The 19,270-nt window shown below is 44.0% G+C and overlaps 1 protein-coding gene across 1 annotated transcript in view; it reads left to right on the top strand.

The window, feature by feature from the left end:
* The window catches only part of LOC139266308 (multiple epidermal growth factor-like domains protein 6), a 496,732-nt gene that overhangs the window by 143,760 nt on the left and 333,702 nt on the right, over positions 1-19,270 (top strand). The gene's annotated exons all lie outside the window — the stretch shown is intronic.

Raw genomic sequence — 19,270 nt, 5'->3', positions numbered from 1 at the left:
CAACGAATACAGCTCCATCACATTCTGAGGCTTGGATGCATTTTTGATGGCCTTGGTTTTCGAGTCCGTAGGCCTGATGCAGTCAGCAGCAATTTTCCTCCCCAGGAATTCGACTTCCGGTGCCATGAAGATGCGCTTCGAGCGTTTCAGTCTGAGTCCCACTTTGTCCAGACAATGTAGAACCTCTTCCAGGTTGTTCAGATGTTTGGCGGTATCACGACCTGTGACCAGGATGTCATCTTGGAACACGACAGTTCTAGGGACGGACCAGTAGGCTCACCATGTTCCTCTGAAACATGGCTGCAGCCGAGCGAATTCCGAAAGGACACCTGTTGTAGATAAACAGTCCTTTATGAGTGTTGATGCACGTAAGTTTCTTCGACGTCTCGACCAGCTCCTGTGTCATGTAGGCCGACGTCAGATCCAGTTTAGAGAACGACTTCCTCCCGGCTAGCGTTGCAAACAGCTCATCAGCCTTTAGTAATGGGTATTGATCCTGTTTCGAAACTCGGTTGATCGTAACCTTGTAGTCTCCATTAATCCTGATAGTGCCATCACTCTTCAACACAGGAACAATAGGGCTGGCCCATTCGTTAAATTCAGCCGGTGATATGACCCCTTCAAGCTGGCGTCTGTCCAGTTAAATTTCAACCTTCTCCCTCATCATGTATGGAACTGCCCGAGCTTTATGATGGACGGGTCTTGCATCCAAGTCCACGTGGATCTGCACCTTGGCTCCAGTGAAATTGCCGATGCCTGTTTCAAACAGCGAGGGGAACTTGCTCAGTACTTGAGCACATCGAGTATCCTCCGACGACGACAGCGCTTTGATATCGTTCCAATTCCATTTGATTTTTTCTAGCCAATTCCAGCCAAACAGCGTTGGACCATTGCCTGGAACAATCCATAAAGGTAAATCATGAACCGCACCATCATACGGCACCTTGACTACTGCACTGCCAATCACCGTTATGAGTTCTTTAGTGTACGTACGCAAATTGGCATTGACTGGACTCAGCTTAGGCCTCACAGCCTTCGTATCCCACTGCTTGTTGAATGTCCTCTGGCTCATTATTGATTGACTCGCACCCGTGTCCAATTCCATTGGTACCAGCACACCGTTAAGTTTCACATTAATCATTATTGGTTGGCATTTTGTTAGGAACGAATATAGTCCATACACTTCCTCCTCTGGTATCTCGGATTGCATATCCGGATCTGTGCTATACTGCTCATTATCCTCCACGTGGTGTGTCGCAGCACGCTTGCTCAGTTGCAGACACATGCGCTGGAGATGCCCCAGTCTCGAACAGTCTTTACAAATATACTGTTTAAACCGACACTGATGAGGCTGATGATTGTCCCCACAACACCAACACGGTGATATCGGATTCATTCCCGTTGGCGGACTTTGAGCAGCCACAGGTTTCGCGTAAGCCGTCGGGTAGGCCCTGCCATATGCAGCTCTGCCAAACGACGATACCATCTTGTTTACAGTACTTGCTGAGTTCTTATTTTTCGCTGATATCTGCTTTAAGTATTTGTCCGTCGTCATGCATGCCTGGATAATCGTGATGGCTTTACTCAAATCCAGTATCTCCGCCACCAGTAGCTTATGCAGGATCACCTCGTGGTTGATGCCGATTACAAAGAAGTCCTGCAGCATGTCTCCCAATGCATTTTCGAACTTACACAGTCCAGCTAGACATCTTAGGTCGGCAATGAATTCCGAACACATCCTGGCCCTCAGAACGAACGTGCGTGTAGAATCGATATCGTGAAATGATGATGCCTTCTTGTGGTTTGAGATGGTCACGTACCAGAGCACACAATTCCTCATAGTCCTTGTCCATTGGACATGCAGGCGACAGAAGATTCTTTATGAGTCCATAGATTTTCGGACCGCAAACCATGAGGAAGACCGCCCTGCGCCTAACTGCGTCAGTGGGTTCCTCCATTTTGTTGGCCACGAAGTACTGGTCCAGGCGAGCTACACAATCTGCCCAGTCCCCTCCCTCCACGAATCTCTCCAGAATTCCAATTGTGCTCATTTTTGCATGCGAAGGTTCTTAAATTACCTCGTCGCCAAGTGTTATGTATGTAATAACTCGATAGACTGAATACTGTAAACTAACACAGGTACAAACTGGGCTCTACTTTATTAGGGCCCAAAGTGATTACATTACATGATGGCTTGCCTTTTATACCTGGGCCGCACACACGTGCGCACAGCCCAGTGACCTCCGACAGTGCCGCCACCTGGTGGCTAGTAACCCCAAGCCTACATACATGACACACATCTATGTGATTTTCTCATTGAGATTGCTTAACCACTACCAATTTGTGCTGAATTATGGCCAGCTTTATGTTATGGATCCATATCCCTTGGAGCTAGGTAAAGACCACCCAAATTCACGTTACGAAGGGTGTACTGAAATGAACATGCGAGTCCTTCATCCCATATATCTACACTGGATTTAACTCCTGGCTCTAGACTGTGCTAACGCATTGTGGCACCCACTCTCCAGAATAATTTTACTTTTGTAATTGTTGAAGTTATGGGGATGAAATAGTGACTGCGTTTCTTTTCTAGATGATGCTAACACACCATGCCCAGAGGATATATTGTGGTTGGTCACAGTCACACAAGTGCTTTACTTTGTGGAAGAAAGATTATGTTAGTCAGTAATTAGTCCCAGGTTTGTTTTATATGAGAACAGTGTGTTGGTTTGGAGACAAACTTGAACAAATTTAACAGCATTTTCTTTGGTTGTGGATCAATATTCAACTTTAATTTTTCTTAAATCAGAAAAGGGATTATTATGTATTTGATCATTTAACACATGAAGGGGCTGAATTTCTTCAGGATGTAATCCCAGCGGTTATGCCCGCATTTTGCCCGCTGGTGCCCTGCAGCACTAACCCCTCTGGAGTTTGTGGGAAAGCATCTAATTAGCACGGGGCAGGTAGGCACAAGTTATCACCATAGCTACATCTCTGACACTTGCTACCCTCTAAGGCTGGAAACTCCTGCATCCACCTGTCATTGGGAAGGGGTCCCAAGCTCGCCTCCCCCAACACTGGCCGTGTTACATCAAGTCGACAGCACTGAAATAGGCCATTCGGCCCAACTGGCCTATGCCGTCATTTATGCCCCACACGAGCCTCCTCCCATCCCTCTTTATCTAACCCTATCAGCATAACCTTCTATTCCTTTCGCCCTCATGTTCTTATCTAACTTCCCCTTAAGTGCATTTATACTATTTACCTCAACTACATCGTGGTAAGAGTTCCACATTCTGACCACTCTCTGAGTAAAGAGGCTTCCCCTGAATTCCGTATTGGATTAATTAGTGACCAGCTTCTACTTACGAACTCTAATTTGGGATTCCCCCACAAGTGGAAACATTTTCCCCATGTCTACCCTATCGAATCCTTTCAGAATTTTAAAGCCCTCTATCAGGTCGCCCTCAGCCCTCTCTTTTCTACAGAGAAGAGCCCTAGCCTGTTCGGGCTTTCCTGATAAGTATATCCTCTCAGTTCTGGTATCATCCTTGTAAATCTTTTCCACAGCTTCTCCAATGCCTATTTATCCTTTTTGTAGTATGGCAATCAGAACTGTGCACAATAGTGTGGTCTAACCATAGTTTGATACAAGTTTAACATAACTTCTCTACTTTGTAATTCTACCCCTCTAGAAATGAACCTCAGCGCTTGATTTGCTTTTTTTGTGGCCTTATTAACTTGCATCGCTACTTGTGATGGTTTGTGTATCTGTACCCCTAGAACCCTTTGCTTTTCTACCCTATTTTGACTCTTATTATCCACGCGGTATGTGGGCTCTTTATTCTTCCAACCTCACATTTATCTATATTGAAATTCATTTGCCAATCACATGCCCATTCTGCTAGTTTCATGTCTTGTTGTATTTTGTCGCATTCTTCCTTTGTGTTAACTATTTCCCCCAATTTGGTGTCTTCTGCAAATTTTGAAATTGTACTTCCAATTCCCGAGTCCAAATTGTTAATGTAAATTATGAACAACTGTGGTCCCAGCATCGATTCTTGTGGAATACCATTTCCCAACTTTTGCCAGTATGTTTGTCTTACCCGAGAGAAAGGGAACTGATCTAGAAAATGTTTTTACAAGCAAATCAGAAACTCCTGGAAGTGGTGGAGATCTAGTGGATCAGCTGAGGACTGTTGGTCCCTAAATACCTATAGAATCCAGTCACGTTCTTTAACATAGTTTGATGGATCAAAAATTCAACTTCTGACCTTCTTTCAAACTTGAGTTACTTGGAAAAGATAATGCTTCCATTGTGGTAGAAGATTTGGTGCTCAACAAACAGTCCATTCATCATTCCAGCCAGGGATTTGGGAAAGCTTATGAATCTAGAAATTTAAATTGTATTATAGGTCTTATCGGGGCGGTAAAGGAGAGAGTAAATGCTCCAGTCCATTCTAACTGCCTCCCTGTCTGGCTTCTGCCAGGTGGGTGAGGGACGCGAGTGGGGGCGGGGAGTTCAAATTGAGACTGTGGCAAAGTCATAAGCTTGTTGTGAGGCCAACTCTTCCTCCATGTTGCTGGCGACAGGTTTTGAGCGCTTGAGAAGGTAATGTGCTCATCAAAGAAAGAAAGGAAGGGTTGCATTTGTATAAATCATTTCACAACCTGAGGATGTCCCAAAGCACTTGACAATCAATTAACTACTTTTGAAATGTGGTCACCAATGTAATGTCGGAAACGTGGCAGCCAATTTGCGCACAGCAAGCGCCCACAAGCAGCAATGAGCTAACTGCCCAGATCATCTGTTTCTAGATGATGATTGAGGGATAAATGTTGGTCAGGACACCAGGAGAACTCCCCTTCCCTTCTTCAAATAGTGCTATGGATCTTTTATGCCCACCTGAGAGGGCAGGCAGAGCATTGGTTTAACCTCTCATCCAAACGACGGTGCCTTCGACAGTGCAGCACTCCCTCAGTCCTGCATTGAAGTGTTGTCCTGGATGACGTGCTCAAGTCTCAGGAGGCCAGCCAGAATAGGAAGCCTATCTCCAACTGCTGAGGTCTCTTAAAAACAAATATATTCCACCTTCATTGAGTTAGCTTTACTGTAAAATGCTATTAGTTTTCACAATTGCAATGTATAAATGCTTTCATTTAAGTGCACAATATACAGCTTCCACCTGTTCCTGCCTGCAATAGCCCCAAATGGTGGATGACACAGATCTTTGAGTTTGGCAGTTGCTTACTTGGAATTTAGGCGGCTGAGTTTAGCATTGAGAAAATCAGCTGTAAGTTACAAAATAGTTGATGTCTGGGTATATCCAGGTGGTTAAGTTAATGTGCTATTTATTAATTTATTATTAATTTATTTTGACATCGTTCTTTTGAGATAATGAAAACTTTTAAGATGATGAAAAGCAGGTTATGAATGGGAACATGTGGAAAGCAAGCAAGCATGCTAATTACACAGAGGATGGACTGTCCAGTATTAATACTACATTGCCCAAGCGCGGGCGTGATGTACGTGACACGATATACCTCATAAGAAATAGGAGCAGGAGTAGGCCACCTGGCCCCTCGAGCCTGCTCCGCCATTCAATAAGATCATGGCTGATCTGATCATGGACTCAGCTCCACTTCCCCGCACGCTCCCCGTAACCTTTAATTCCATTATTGGTTAAAAATCTATCTATCTGTGATTTGAATACATTCAATGAGCTAGCCTCAACTGCTTCCTTGGGCAGAGAATTCCACAGATTCACAACCCTCTGGGAGAAGAAATTCCTTCTCAACTCGGTTTTAAATTGGCTCCCCCGTATTTTGAGGCTGTGCCCCCTAGTTCTAGTCTCCCCTACCAGTGGAAACAACCTCTCTGCCTCTATCTTGTCTATCCCTTTCATTATTTTAAATGTTTCTATAAGATCACCCCTCATCCTTCTGAACTCCAATGAGTAAAGACCCAGTCTGCTCAATCTATCATCATAAGGTAACCCCCTCATCTCCGGAATCAGCCTAGTGAATCGTCTCTGTACCCCTTCCAAAGCTTAGTATATCATTCCTTAAGTAAGGTGACCAAAACTGCCTACTCAATGACCCAGCCTCCAGAGCTCCCTGGGACAGAGAATTCCATAGATTTACAACCCTCTGAGAGAAGTAATTTCTCCTCATCTCAGTTTTAAATGAGCAGCCCCTTATTCTCAGACCGAGGGGCCGATTTTTATCAAGGCCCCCGCCCGTCCAAGTGCCGCCCAAAGTGCTGCCGAGGCACCGGACGGTACTTTGGGCAGGATATTCATGAAGAAGGTCCTTCGAAGGTCGGCGGGTGGCAAATGGAAGATGTATACCGCCAACCTGGGCGGCAGCAGGCGGGAGGTCGCTTGCCGCCCAAGTGCCACCGAGGATGGTGTCGGGCCCACGGAGGGTCAAAGACCCCCCAAAAAAAATCACAAATAAAAAATACAAAAACTATCCAAAGAATCTTCAGAGGGCTCCAAGCAGGTAAGTCGCTGTTGAAAGTTCTTCCGACTTACCGTCGGGGAGAGACCAGCCTCCAGCCCGCGGCCCACCCCGGTTCTGCCGCCGAATCCCGCCCGCAGGAATCTGGGAGCTCGGCGGGCGGGAGCTCAGCTGCACCACTCGGCTGTCCGCTGACGTCAGCGGGTGGTTGCCGGCGGTTCTCCCCTACCGCCCGCTCCAGGCCACCTCCAACGTGGCACCGGGCGGATCTGCAGGAGGGATGTCGGTGGGAGTGGGTGGTGGCCTGATGAATTTCGGCCCTATGTCTCCCAGTTTTAGTTTCCCCCTATGAATGGAAACATCCTCTCTGCATCCACCTTGTCGAGCCCCCTCATTATCCTATCAGTTTCGATGAGATCACCTCTCATTCTTCTGAACTCCAATGTGTATAGGCCACAACCTACTCATAAGTCAACCCCTTCATCTCAGGAATCAACCTCGTGAACCTTCTGTGAACAGCCTCCAATGCAAGTATATCCTTTCTTAAATACAGAGGCCAAAACTGTACACAGTACTCCAGGTGTGGCCCCACCAATACCCTGCACAAGATAGTAACAATGCGTATAAGTGGATGTATGTGAGATTGTACAGGACTTGTATTGGAGAATACAAGTTAAATGGGTAGGATGATTACACTTGCTGTTATTCAGTACTAATTTTTTCTACATATCCAGTGTTCAAATGAAATTTAAAAAGATCTCTAATGCACTATACAAATCATGCGACATAATACCCTAGTGTTAGTCACCTGACATAAAGCCACTTCAGTAACAATGCCACAATGGGGCGCATAGTCAATACTGAGGAGGACTGCAACAAGTTCCTAGACTTGCAGAATGGGCATATAATTGGCAAATTAATTTCAAGATAGATAAGTGTGAGGTATTATATTTTGGTAAGAAAAATAAGGAGGTCACTTATTACTTGGAAAATAAGAATCTAAATGGGCTAGAGGAACAAAGGGATCTGGGAGTAAAAATACACAAATCATTAAAAGTAGTGACGCAGGTTAATAAGGCCATTAAAAAAAAAGCAAACCAAGCACGACGGTTTACTTTTAGAAATTGAAAAGTAGAGAAGTTAAACTTGTATCAAACTGTGGTTAGACCACACTTGGAATCCTGTGTACAGTTTGGTCGCCATATTATAAAGAGGATAAATAGGCACTAGAGAGGGTGCAAATAAGATTTGCATGGATAATACCAGAATTGCGAGGTTATACCCATCAGGAAAGGATGAACAGGCAGAGTCTCTTTCTCTTGAAAACAAAAGGCTGACAGGTGACCTAATAGAGGTCTTTAAATATATGAAAAGCTTGAAAATGTTTCCACTTGTGGGGAAGAGAAACACTCGAGGCTATCAATATAAGATAGTCACCATGAAATCAAATAGGGAATTCAGAAGAAACTTCTTTACATAAGAACATAAGAACATAAGAATTAGGAACAGGAGTAGGCCATCTAGCCCCTCGAGCCTGCTCCGCCATTCAACAAGATCATGGCTGATCTAGCCGTGGACTCAGCTCCACTTACCCGCCCGCTCCCCGTAATCCTTAATTCCCTTATTGGTTAAAAATCTATCTATCTGTGATTTGAATACATTCAATGAGCTAGCCTCAACTGCTTCCTTGGGCAGAGAATTCCACAGATTCACAACCCTCTGGGAGAAGAAATTCCTTCTCAACTCGGTTTTAAATTGGCTCCCCCATATTTTGAGGCTGTGTCCCCTAGTTCTAGTCTCCCCGACCAGTGGAAACAACCTCTCTGCCTCTATCTTGTCTATCCCTTTCATTATTTTAAATGTTTCTATAAGATCACCCCTCATCCTTCTGAACTCCAACGAGTAAAGACCCAGTCTACTCAATGTATCATCATAAGGTAACCCCTTCATCTCCGGAATCAGCCTAGTGAATCGTCTCTGTACCCCCTCCAAAGCCAATATATCCTTCCTTATGGAAGGTGACCAAAACTGCACGCAGTACTCCAGGTGCGGCCTCACCAATACCCTATACAGTTGCAGCAGGACCTCCCTGCTTTTGTACTCCATCCCTCTCGCAATGAAGGCCAACATTCCATTCGCCTTCCTGATTACCTGCTGCACCTGCAAACTAACTTTTACCCAGAGAGTGGTGAGAATGTGGAACTCACTGCCACAGAGAGTAGTTGAGGCGAATAGTATAGATGCCTTTAAGGGTAAGCTAGGTAAGGATATGAGGGAGAAGGGAATAGAGGGTTATGCTGAGAGAGTTAGATGAGGAAGGATGGGAGGTGGCTCGAGTGGAGCATAAACGCTGGCATGAACTGGTTGGGCTGAATTGCCTGTTTTCAGAGCTGTATGTTCTATGTAATTTTATATAATATAATGACAGCCAAATCCTCTTGCATTGCATTGCTCAGGCAACAGAGAGCTCTTATTTTTTCATCTGGTTATAAGAACATAAGAATTAGAAGCAGGAGTAGGCCATTTGGCCCTTCCACCATTCAATAAGATAAAGGCTGATCTTCTACCTCAACTCCACTTTCCTGTACTATCCCCATATAAGAACATAAGAAATAGGAGCAGGATTAGGCTAATTCCGCCCCCCCCCCCCCCCCCACACAAGCCTGTTCCGCCATTCAATAAGATCATGGCTGATCTGATCTTGGCCTCAAATCCACTTCTCTGCCCACTCCCCATAACCCTTGACTCTCTTATCATTCAAAAATCTGTCTATCTCTACCTTAAATATCTTAAATGACCCAGCCTCCACAGTTCTCTGGGTAGAGAATTCCACAGATTTACGGCCCTCTGGGAGAAGAAAGTCCTCCTCATCTCTGTTTTAAATGGGCGACCCCTTATTCTGAAACTATGCCCCCTAGTTCTAGATTTCCCACGAGGGGAAACATCCTCTCTGCATCTACCTTGTCAAGCCCCCTCATACGTTTTAATAAAGATCACCTCTCATTATTTTAAACTCCAATGAGACTATCCCAACTTGCTCAACCTTTCTTCATAAGCCAAGCCCTTCATCTCAAGAATCAATGTAGTGAACCTTCTCTGACCTGCATCCAATGCAACTATATCCCTCCTTAAATAAGGAAACCAAAATTGTACGCAGTACTCAAGGTGTGGTCTCACCAATGCCCTGTACACTGGTAGCAGGACTTCCCTACTTTTATATCCCTTGATTCCCTTAGTATCCAAAAATCTATCGATCTCTGTCTTGAATATGCTCAAAGACTGAGCCTCCACAGCCCTCTGTGGTAGAGAATTCCAAAGATTCATCACCCTCTGAGTGAAGAAGTTTCTCCTCATCTCAATTCTAAATGACCGACCCATTATTTTGAGACTGTGACCCCTGGTTCGAGACTCCCCAACCAGGGAAAACATTCTCACTGCATCTATTCTGCAAAGCTCTAAGAATTTTGTATGTTTCAATGAGATCACCTCTCATTCTTCTAAACTAGGGAATATAAGCCTAGTCTGCACAATCTCACCTCATAGGACAATCCCTCCATCCCAGGAATCAGCCTGGTTAACCTTTGTTGCACACCCTCTCTAGCAAGTATATCCTTCATTAGATAAGGATATACTTGGTTCTTTGCCAACATCGAAATAAAACACCAACGCCATTCCTAGGCAGGGAAGTGATTGGCTGGTGAGTTTTTCTCTCTCTCTCATTGCTTTAAATTAAGGGCCTTAAATTAGGGGCCAGGATTAAAAACTAAAAACTAAATTTAAATCATTAAATACATTATAGGTGGCAGGGCAGGCAATGTGTCACTGCTGCAACATGTGGGAGCTGGTGGACACCATTGAGGTCCACGGTGACCACGTCTGCAGCAAGTGTCTGCAGTTCGAGGAACTTCGGCTCCGCGTTGACGAGCTGGAGTCCGAGTTGCAGACACTGCGAGAATCAGGGAGGGGGAGAGTTACCTAGACGCCACGATCCAGGAGCTAGTCACACCAATTAGATTAATTAATTCAAATTCAATCCGTGGTCAGGGGCAGGAGGGTGTGACTATGAGTGAGGAAGTTTTGGGGACTCAGGATGGAGTGATGGAGGAGCCTCAGCCCTTGACCTTGTCCAACAGGTTCGAGGCTCTTACTCCCTGTGTGGATGAGAGCAGGGACTGCAGGGAGGATGAGCAAACTGACCACAGCACCGTGGTCCCGAAGGCTGTGTTGCCTGCCCGGTGCCAGGGTTAAGGATATCTCCTCTGGGCTGGAGAGGAACTTGGAGTGGGAGGGGGTAGATCCAGTTGTCGTGGTCCACGTGGGTACCAACGACATAGGTAGGACAAACAAAGAGATTCTGCTGAGGGATTATTAGCAGCTGGGGGCCAAATTAAAAAGCAGAACCACAAAGGTAATAATCTCTGGATTACTACCAGAGCCACGAGCAAATTTGCATAGGGTAAATAAGATCAAAGAGTTAAACACGTGGCTCAAAGACTGGTGTGGGAGAAATGGGTTTTGGTTCATGGGGCACTGCCACCAGTACTGGGGTAAGAGGGAGTTCTGTTGGGACGGGCTTCACTTAGACCGTGCTGGGACTAGGGTCCTGGCAGATCAAATAACTCGGGCTGTAGAGAGGGCTTTAAACTAATTAGTGGAAGGTAGGGTTCAGGTGAGCGAAAATTTTAAAAGTCAAAGAATAAGGAGAAGGCAATGGAGCAGGGTAGCACCGGGGGAAATGAAAACCAGAGCATGCCAGGAAGGGACAGAATGTATAAACATGAAAGTGAATCAGAAAGTGGGGTCAAAGCAGGAAAAAATGGAAAACAACAAATGTAAAAGTTCTTTATCTGAATGCATGCAGCATTCATAACAAAATACATGAGTTAATGGCACAAATGGATACAAATGGGCATGATCTGATAGCCATTACAGAGACGTGGTTACAAGGTGACCAACGCTGGGAATTAAATTTTATGGGGTATTTGACAATTCAGAAAGACTGACAGGAAGGAAAAGGAGATGGGGTAGCACTGTTAATAAAAGATGAGATCAGTGCGTTAGTGAGAAACGATATTGGCTCAGAAGATCAAGATGTTAAATCAGTTTGGGTGGAGATAAGGAATAACAAGGGGAAAAAGTCACTGATGGGCATAGTCTATAGATCCCCAAACAGTAGCTACACTGTGGGACGGAGTATAAATCAAGAAATAATGGAGGCTTGTAAAAAAGTAATGGCAATAATCATAGGTGATTTTAACCTTCATATTGATTGGACAAAGCAAATTGGCCAGGGTAACCTTGAGGAAGAGTTCATTGAGTGTATCCAGCATAGTTTCCTTGAACAGTACGTTGCGGAACCAACCAGGGAGCAGGCTATCTTAGATCTAGTTCAATATAATGAGGCAGGATTAATAAACAATCTCCTAGTAAAGGATCCTCTCGGAATGAGTGACCATAATATGGTTGAATTTCAAATTCAGTTGGAGGGTGAGAAAGCTGGATCTCAAACCAATGTCCTAAGCTTAAATAAAGGAGACTACAAAGGTATGAGGGCAGAGTTGGCTAAAGTGGACTGGGAAAATAGACTAAAGTATGGGACCATTGATGAGCAGTGGCAGACATTGAAGGAGATATTTCATAACTCGCTGCAAAAATATATCCCAATGAGAAGGAAAGACTGTAAGAGAAGAAATAACCATCCGTGTCTAACTAAGGAAATAAGGGATGGTATTAAATTGAAAACAAGGGCATACAATGTGGCCAATACTAGTGGGAGGCCAGAGGATTGGGAAACTTTTAAAAGCCAGCAAAGAACGACTAAAATAATAATAAAGAGAGGGAAGATAGATTATGAAAGTAAACTAGCATGAAATATAAAAACAGATAGTAAGAGTTTCTACAGGTACATAAAAAGGAAAAGAGTGGCTAAAGTAAATGTTGGTCCCCTAAAGGATGAGACTGGGGAATTAGTAATGGGGAACAGGGAAATGGCAGAGACGTTGAACAAATATTTTGTATCGGTCTTCAAGGTAGAAGACACTAAAAACATCCCAATAGTGGATAATCAAGGGACTATAGGTAGGGAGGAACTTAATACAATCACTATCACTAAAGAAGTAGTGCTCGGTAAAATAATGGGACTAAAGGCAGACAAGTCCCCTGGACCTGACGGCTTACATCCTAGGGTCTTAAAAGAAGTGACTGCAGAGATAGTGGATGCATTGGTTGTAATCTGCCAAAATACCCTGGATTCTGGGGAGGTCCCAACAGATTGGAAAACCGCAAGTATACCGCCCTTATTTAAAAAAGGAGGCAGACAGAAAGCAGGAAACTATAGACGGGTTAGCTGTTGGGAAAATGCTGGAGTCCATTATTAAGGAAGCAGTAGCAGGACATTTGGAAAAGCATAATTCAAACAAGCAGAGTCAGCATGGTTTTATGAAAGGGAAATCATGCTTGACATATTTGTTGGAATTCTTTGAGGATGTAATGAGCAGGGTGGATAAGGGGGAACCAGTGGATGTGGTGTATTTGAATTTCCAGAAGACATTCGATAAGGTGCCACATAAAATGTCACTGCACAAGATAAAAGTTCACAGGGTTGGGGGTAATATATTAGCATGGATAGAGGATTGACTAACTAACAGAAAACAGAGAGTTGGAATAAATAGGTAATTTTCCGGTTGGCAAACAGTAACTAGTGGGGTGCCGCAGGGATCAGTGCTGGGTCCTCAACTATTTACAATCTATATTAATGACTTGGATGAAGGGACCGAGTGTAATGTAGCCAAGTTTGCTGATGATACAAAGATGGGTGGGAAAGCAAATTGTGAGGGGGGCACAAAAAATCCTAAGTGAGTGGGCAACTTTTGGTAGATGGAGAAAAATGTGGGAAAATGTGAGGTTATCCACTTTGGCAGAAAAAATAGAAAAGCAAATTATAATTTAAATGGATAAAAATTGCAAAGTGCTGCAGTACAGAGGGACCTGGGGGTCCTTGTGCATAAAACACAAAACGTGAGTATGCAGGTACAGCAAGTAATCAGGAAGGCAAATGGAATTTTGGCCTTTATTGCAAGGGGGATAGAGTATAAAAGCAGAGAAGTCCTGCTATAACTGTACAGGGTATTGGTGAGGCCACACTTGGAGTACTGCGTGCAGTTTTGTCTCCGTATTTAAGGAAGGATATACTTGCATTGGAGGCTGTTCACAGAAGGGTTCACTAGGTTGATTCTGGAAATGACTTGTGAAGATAGATTGAGTAGGTTGGGCCTATACTCATTGGAGTTCAGAGGAATGAGAGGTGATCTTATCGAAACATATAAGATAATGAGGGGGCTCGACAAGGTGGATGCAGAGAGTATATTTGCACTCATAGGGGAAACTAAAACTAGGGGAAATGGTCTCAGAATAAGCGGCCACCCATTTAAAACTGAGATAAAGAAGAATTTCTTCTCTCAGAGGGTTGTAAATCTGTGGAATTCTCTGCCCTAGAGAGCTGTGGAGGCTGGGACATTGAATATATTTAAGGCGGAGATAGACAGATTTTTGAGAGATAAGGGAATAAACAGTTATGGGGAGTGGGCAGGGAAGTGGTGCTGAGTCCATGATCAGATCAGCCATGATCTTATTAAATGGTGGAGCAGGCTCGAAGGGGCCTAATGGCCTGCTCCTGCTCCTATTTCTTATGTTCTTAAAGAGCAGAGGTGTGCTTTAACCGAGTTTTACTGGGTGATCAGCAGAACACAAAATTAACCTGCGTGTATTTTGAGGGCAGTGGTCAAATATATCGTTCCTCTGAATTGGAGGATTTAAACCTTTAATGGATAATGAGCTAACCCACTCTGGTTGCATATCTTCACCCATTGAACTATAATTGTAGCCTGTTTTAGGAAATTCTGCAAAGCTTTGTCAATGCTGCTCTTAAGCCATAAGCTCGGAGTGTACGTATGAATGGTACAGGGTCGTGTTTCCTCTGATTTTGTCCCCCCCTGTGTGAGAGGCACTTGGCTCTCACACTTTGCCCGCTTGCTGACCATCTTGATTCAGGTATGTGACATAATGTGGGAGAGGGAACGAACTAAAAGAATGAGGAAGACTTGCTTCCACTCTAAAAGTGAGTTCTCAGGTGGCTGAACAGTCCAATGCAGGAATTACAGTCTCTGTCACAGGTGGGACAGACAGTGGTTGAAGGAAAGGGTGGGTGGGGAGTCTGGTTTGCCACACACTCCTTCTGCTGCCTGCGCTTGATTTCTGCATGCTCTCGGCGATGAGACTCGAGATGCTCAGCGCTCTCCCGGATGCTCTTCCTCCACTTAGGGCAGTCTTGGACCAGGGATTCCCAGGTGCCGGTGGGGATGTTGCACTTTATCAAGGAGGCTTTGAGGGTGTCCTTGAAACGTTTCCTCTGCCCATTTGGGGCTCGCTTGCCGTGTAGGAGTTCCGAGTAGAGCGCTTGTTCAGGGAGTCTTGTGTCCGGCATGCGGACGATGTGGTCCGCCCAACGGAGCTGGTTGAGTGTGGTCAGTGCTTCAGACAGACTGTGAGCTGTTGCTGGCGCATTTCACTGGCATAACAGTCACCACACTGTAAAAAAAAAATTATTTCATTCTGTGACGTACTTTGTGACTTTTTGGTGTGATAAAGCACTATGTAAATGCGCGTATTGTAATTGAGAAGGTTTCTAAAGGATGTACTACATTTTCAGCTTGGTTCCTCCTTATTGTTTCCACAATGAACCTGCCTATTTACTGCTTCATTGTTTATTCCATAACATACTTGTGGTATTGAGAAGTTATTTGTTGATGATGGCATTTTCTTATGCATGCATTACTAGGTTTTTTTGTGATGTGTTAGTGAGCTCTGTCCAGACATCAGTCATCTCCTTTCCAGATGTCTAATTATTTTAATCTGGGAGGAAGCTAGAAAAAGCTGTAGGCTCTTGAACAAGCTGACAATCTTTGCAAAAATGTAATTAGATTAAAATGTAATGTAGAGCAATAATTAGCATTGTAAAACTGTCTTGGGCATGAAGAGACTATAATACTGAATTCCTGCGCTGCATGTTGTGTTCTGTTGTTGCCATCGTTTCTTCTTATGTGGCTCGGTATCAAATTTTTGTCTTACAACAATCCAGTGAAGTGCCTTGGGACATTTTACTATGTTAAAGACGCTATAAAATACAAGTTGTTTCGTTGTTCTCTTTCCTTTGTGATGTGTAACATGAGCCAGGGAGGCATATTTTAATCGATGACTTTTCAAAAAGTTGGGCTGCAGTGATTGCAGGATCGATAGACTCTTCTGATTGTTGCCCATATACATGGTGGAGGGATCACAGTTACCATAATGGGAGGCAGGGCATTTTGTGGAATGATTACACTATGGTAATGGCTCACAGGGCAATTACAATGGTACGGGTTAGTTCAAAACTCTTGCTAATAGCTAGGTCTGCGTACTGCAGTTTTCCATTTCATAATTGAGTGGACAGTAATGAGAGCCTTCCAAACAGATGAAGTACAAGCCTGGGATACTTTTTATCTGCTCCCACTGTGCGTGTACTCTGCACTTCAGAAGTGTCACTATATTTTTGCGGTGATGAAATGGCACTACAATACTTCAATATAAATTGATTCCAGTCTGGCTACAGGCTGTTTGAATAATTGAATTCCCGAGAATCGCTGTAATGATTACCAATCCGGCTTTTCAAATCCAGTGAATTAGTCATATTTCCAAATTGGGAATCCTTGTTTACTACTCGAGTGTGATGTGGTAGTGAAGAAGGACTGCTGCTCGATGGGACAAAGTTAAAGGAGCAATACACTTTATCTGGCCTATGGCCTCTGGGACTCTCTGCCCACGTTTGACAAATTAACGCAATGGCTCCCTGAGCTGCTCTCCACTGTCCACGTCCTGGTCACCCCAACGTGGGAGATCCCAGTCCGTTTGCATGTGTTACCCAGTATTTCATCTTAATTTGATAGCTTTCAGGACAAAATAAGCAGTCTGTGTTAAGCAGTTTCTAACTGACTTTGCAATCAAAATGAATTTCAACTTCTTCTTGGACCAATGTCCTCGTGGGGAGATTCACTAATGTGGTTGGGAGGGTTTAAATTAAATTGGCAGGTGGGCAGGCACCAGCATATAGAAGTGGAAAAGAGGAATAAGGTACATAGGTGAGTTAGAGTGTTGGATACAGGTACAATGTCCCTAATCCGGAAACCTCAGGATCGAGGCCGTTCCGGTTTTTGGGTTTTTCCAGATTTCAGAAAAGAAATTCGACTTCCCGAATCTGGAAAACCCTGGGCTGCGTTTAAGGTATTTCTAGATTTTGGAGAAGAAATCCGACATCCCGAATCCGGAAACCCTTGGGCCAAGTTTCGGGATTTACAGATTTCGGAGAAGAAAATCCAATGTCCCGAAGATGGCAAACTTGTGGATGATTTTCGAGTATTTCCGGATTTCGGAGACAATCTGACGTCCCAAATCCGGAAATCCTTGGGCCGAGTTTTGGATATTTCCCGATTTTGGAGACAATTCGACGTTCCCCAATCCGGAAACCCTTGGGATGAGTTTTGGGCACTTCCGGATTTTGGAGCAGAAAATCCGACGGCCCGAATCTGGCAATCTCGAGGCCAGACTAGACTGGTTTGGGTATTTTTCTGGATTTATCTTTGAAAAGGTATGTATAGCTTAAAATGTACTTAAAATATGAAAAGGAATGTATTCAAAGCATGAAATATAATAAATAAAGATTTTTATTTGGTAAACAGTACAGGTATGAAACAGAATACAGGTACTCTATAATGTATAAAGAATAATATTCTTCCTGTGATCCACTTCCTGAGTAAGCACTGAAATAGGTACAGGTTACAATTAGCTGGAGGTTGTGCTTGAGGTAGAGGGCTCAGCTATGATGTCTGGGACTGAAGATGGGCCAACAATAGGATTTTTCAATGTGGAAATTGCTGCTGTATTTGCATGCTGTAGGTTTTGGGCACTCTGCTGCGATACCCTTTGAAACATATCAACTAATTTTAATTGTTTAAGTAATTTGGGCTTTTGTTTGATTAATTTTTCCCAAATTATTTCCTCTTCACTTGTGAAGTTTCGTTGCTCTAGGGCATTAATCAATTCTTAACAAAGATTGATTGCTTTGTCAATGGACACTTTTTCCGCTTGATTATCAACATCAGCATCCACTTCCTCACCGCTTTCATCCTTTTCCTCTGGATGCAAAACCATGCCCACAATTTCTTCATCTGTCACTGTATGCACAACGGGAGCATCATTGTCTATGTCCATGACTTCTGTGACATCGTCTTCATACAATTCTAGCGCAGTTTCACAAGTCAGCCCTTTTGCGTATTCTAAAAGTTCAGCAATCATTTCCTTCTCCCTGGACACATGAAAACCTTCCAAATCATCATCAGCATCGTTGTCATCTTCACTAAACATAGTTGCTGGCCAGAGATAATGCCAAGCATGAATGGGGAGAAATTACAACATGCTGCGGTGCAGAGAGACCTGGGGGTCCTTGTGCATGAATCCCAAAAAGTTAGTTTGCAGGTGCAGCAGGTAATCAGGAAGGCGAATGGAATGTTGGCCTTCATTGCGAGAGGGATGGAGTACAAAAGCAGGGAGGTCCTTCTGCAACTGTAGAGGGTATTGGTGAGGCCGCACCTGGAGTACTGCGTGCAGTTTTGGTCACCTTACTTAAGGAAGGATATACTGGCTTTGGAGGGGGTACAGAGACGATTCACGAGGCTGCTTTCGGAGATGAGGGGGTTACTTTATGATGATAGATTGAGTAGACTGGGTCTTTACTCGTTGGAGTTCAGAAGGATGAGGGGTGATCTTATCGAAACATTCAAAATAATGAAAGCGATAGACAAGATAGAGGCAGAGAGGTTATTTCTACTGGTCGGGGAGACTAGAACTAGGGGGCACAGCCTCAAAATATGGTGGAGCCAATTTAAAACCGAGTTGAGAAGGAATTTCTTCTCCCAGAGGGTTGTGAATCTGTGGAATTCTCTGCCCAAGGAAACAGTTGAGTCTAGCTCATTGAATGTATTCAAGTTACAGATAGATAGATTTTTAACCAATAAGGGAATTAAGGGTTATGGGGAGCGGGCGGGTAAGTGGAGCTGAGTCCACGGCCAGATCAGCCAGGATCTTGTTAAGTGGAGGAGCAGGCTCGAGGGGCTAGATGGTCTACTCCTGTTCCTAATTCTTATGTAGTCAAGGTGTCTCTAGATACCTCATTCTACGCATCCGCAGTTGCCCATATGGTGTCCTTCACAGAGAAATCTTTTGAGAACGCTGTTATCCCCATGTTTCTGTTCACAGCACTAAGCAAACACCTCATGAATTTGTTTTTGTAGAGACACTTTATTGATCTCAAAATTCCTTGGTCCATTGGTTGTACTAGTGATGTTACATTGGGAGATAAATAGATTCCATGGACATTATCCTTACTAGAAGCTCAGCATCGGGATGTGCTGAGCAATTATCTAGTAGCAAGAATATTTTGCCGTTTTCTTCAAGGCCAGCTGCCGTGCAATGAGCACGCGCCTGGGGAACAAAATGCTTCTCAAACCAGTTCCTAAAAATTACCCTGGTTACCCATGCTTTCTTAATAGCATAATAATGCACTGGGAATACTCTCACGTGCTTGAAACATCTTGAACGCTGTCTTTTCCCGATAACCATAAGCTTACACTTATGTGTCCCCGTCGCATTTGCACAAGCAAGCACAGTTAGTCTATCTTTCACATCTTTAACATCTGCTGGCTGCGATTCTCCTGCT

The sequence above is a fragment of the Pristiophorus japonicus genome, chromosome 6 (assembly GCF_044704955.1).
Source record: "Pristiophorus japonicus isolate sPriJap1 chromosome 6, sPriJap1.hap1, whole genome shotgun sequence".
NCBI lineage: Eukaryota > Metazoa > Chordata > Chondrichthyes > Pristiophoridae > Pristiophorus > Pristiophorus japonicus.
The sequence above is the reverse complement of the archived record's forward strand: the minus strand, read 5'-3'. Positions and strand labels throughout refer to the sequence as shown.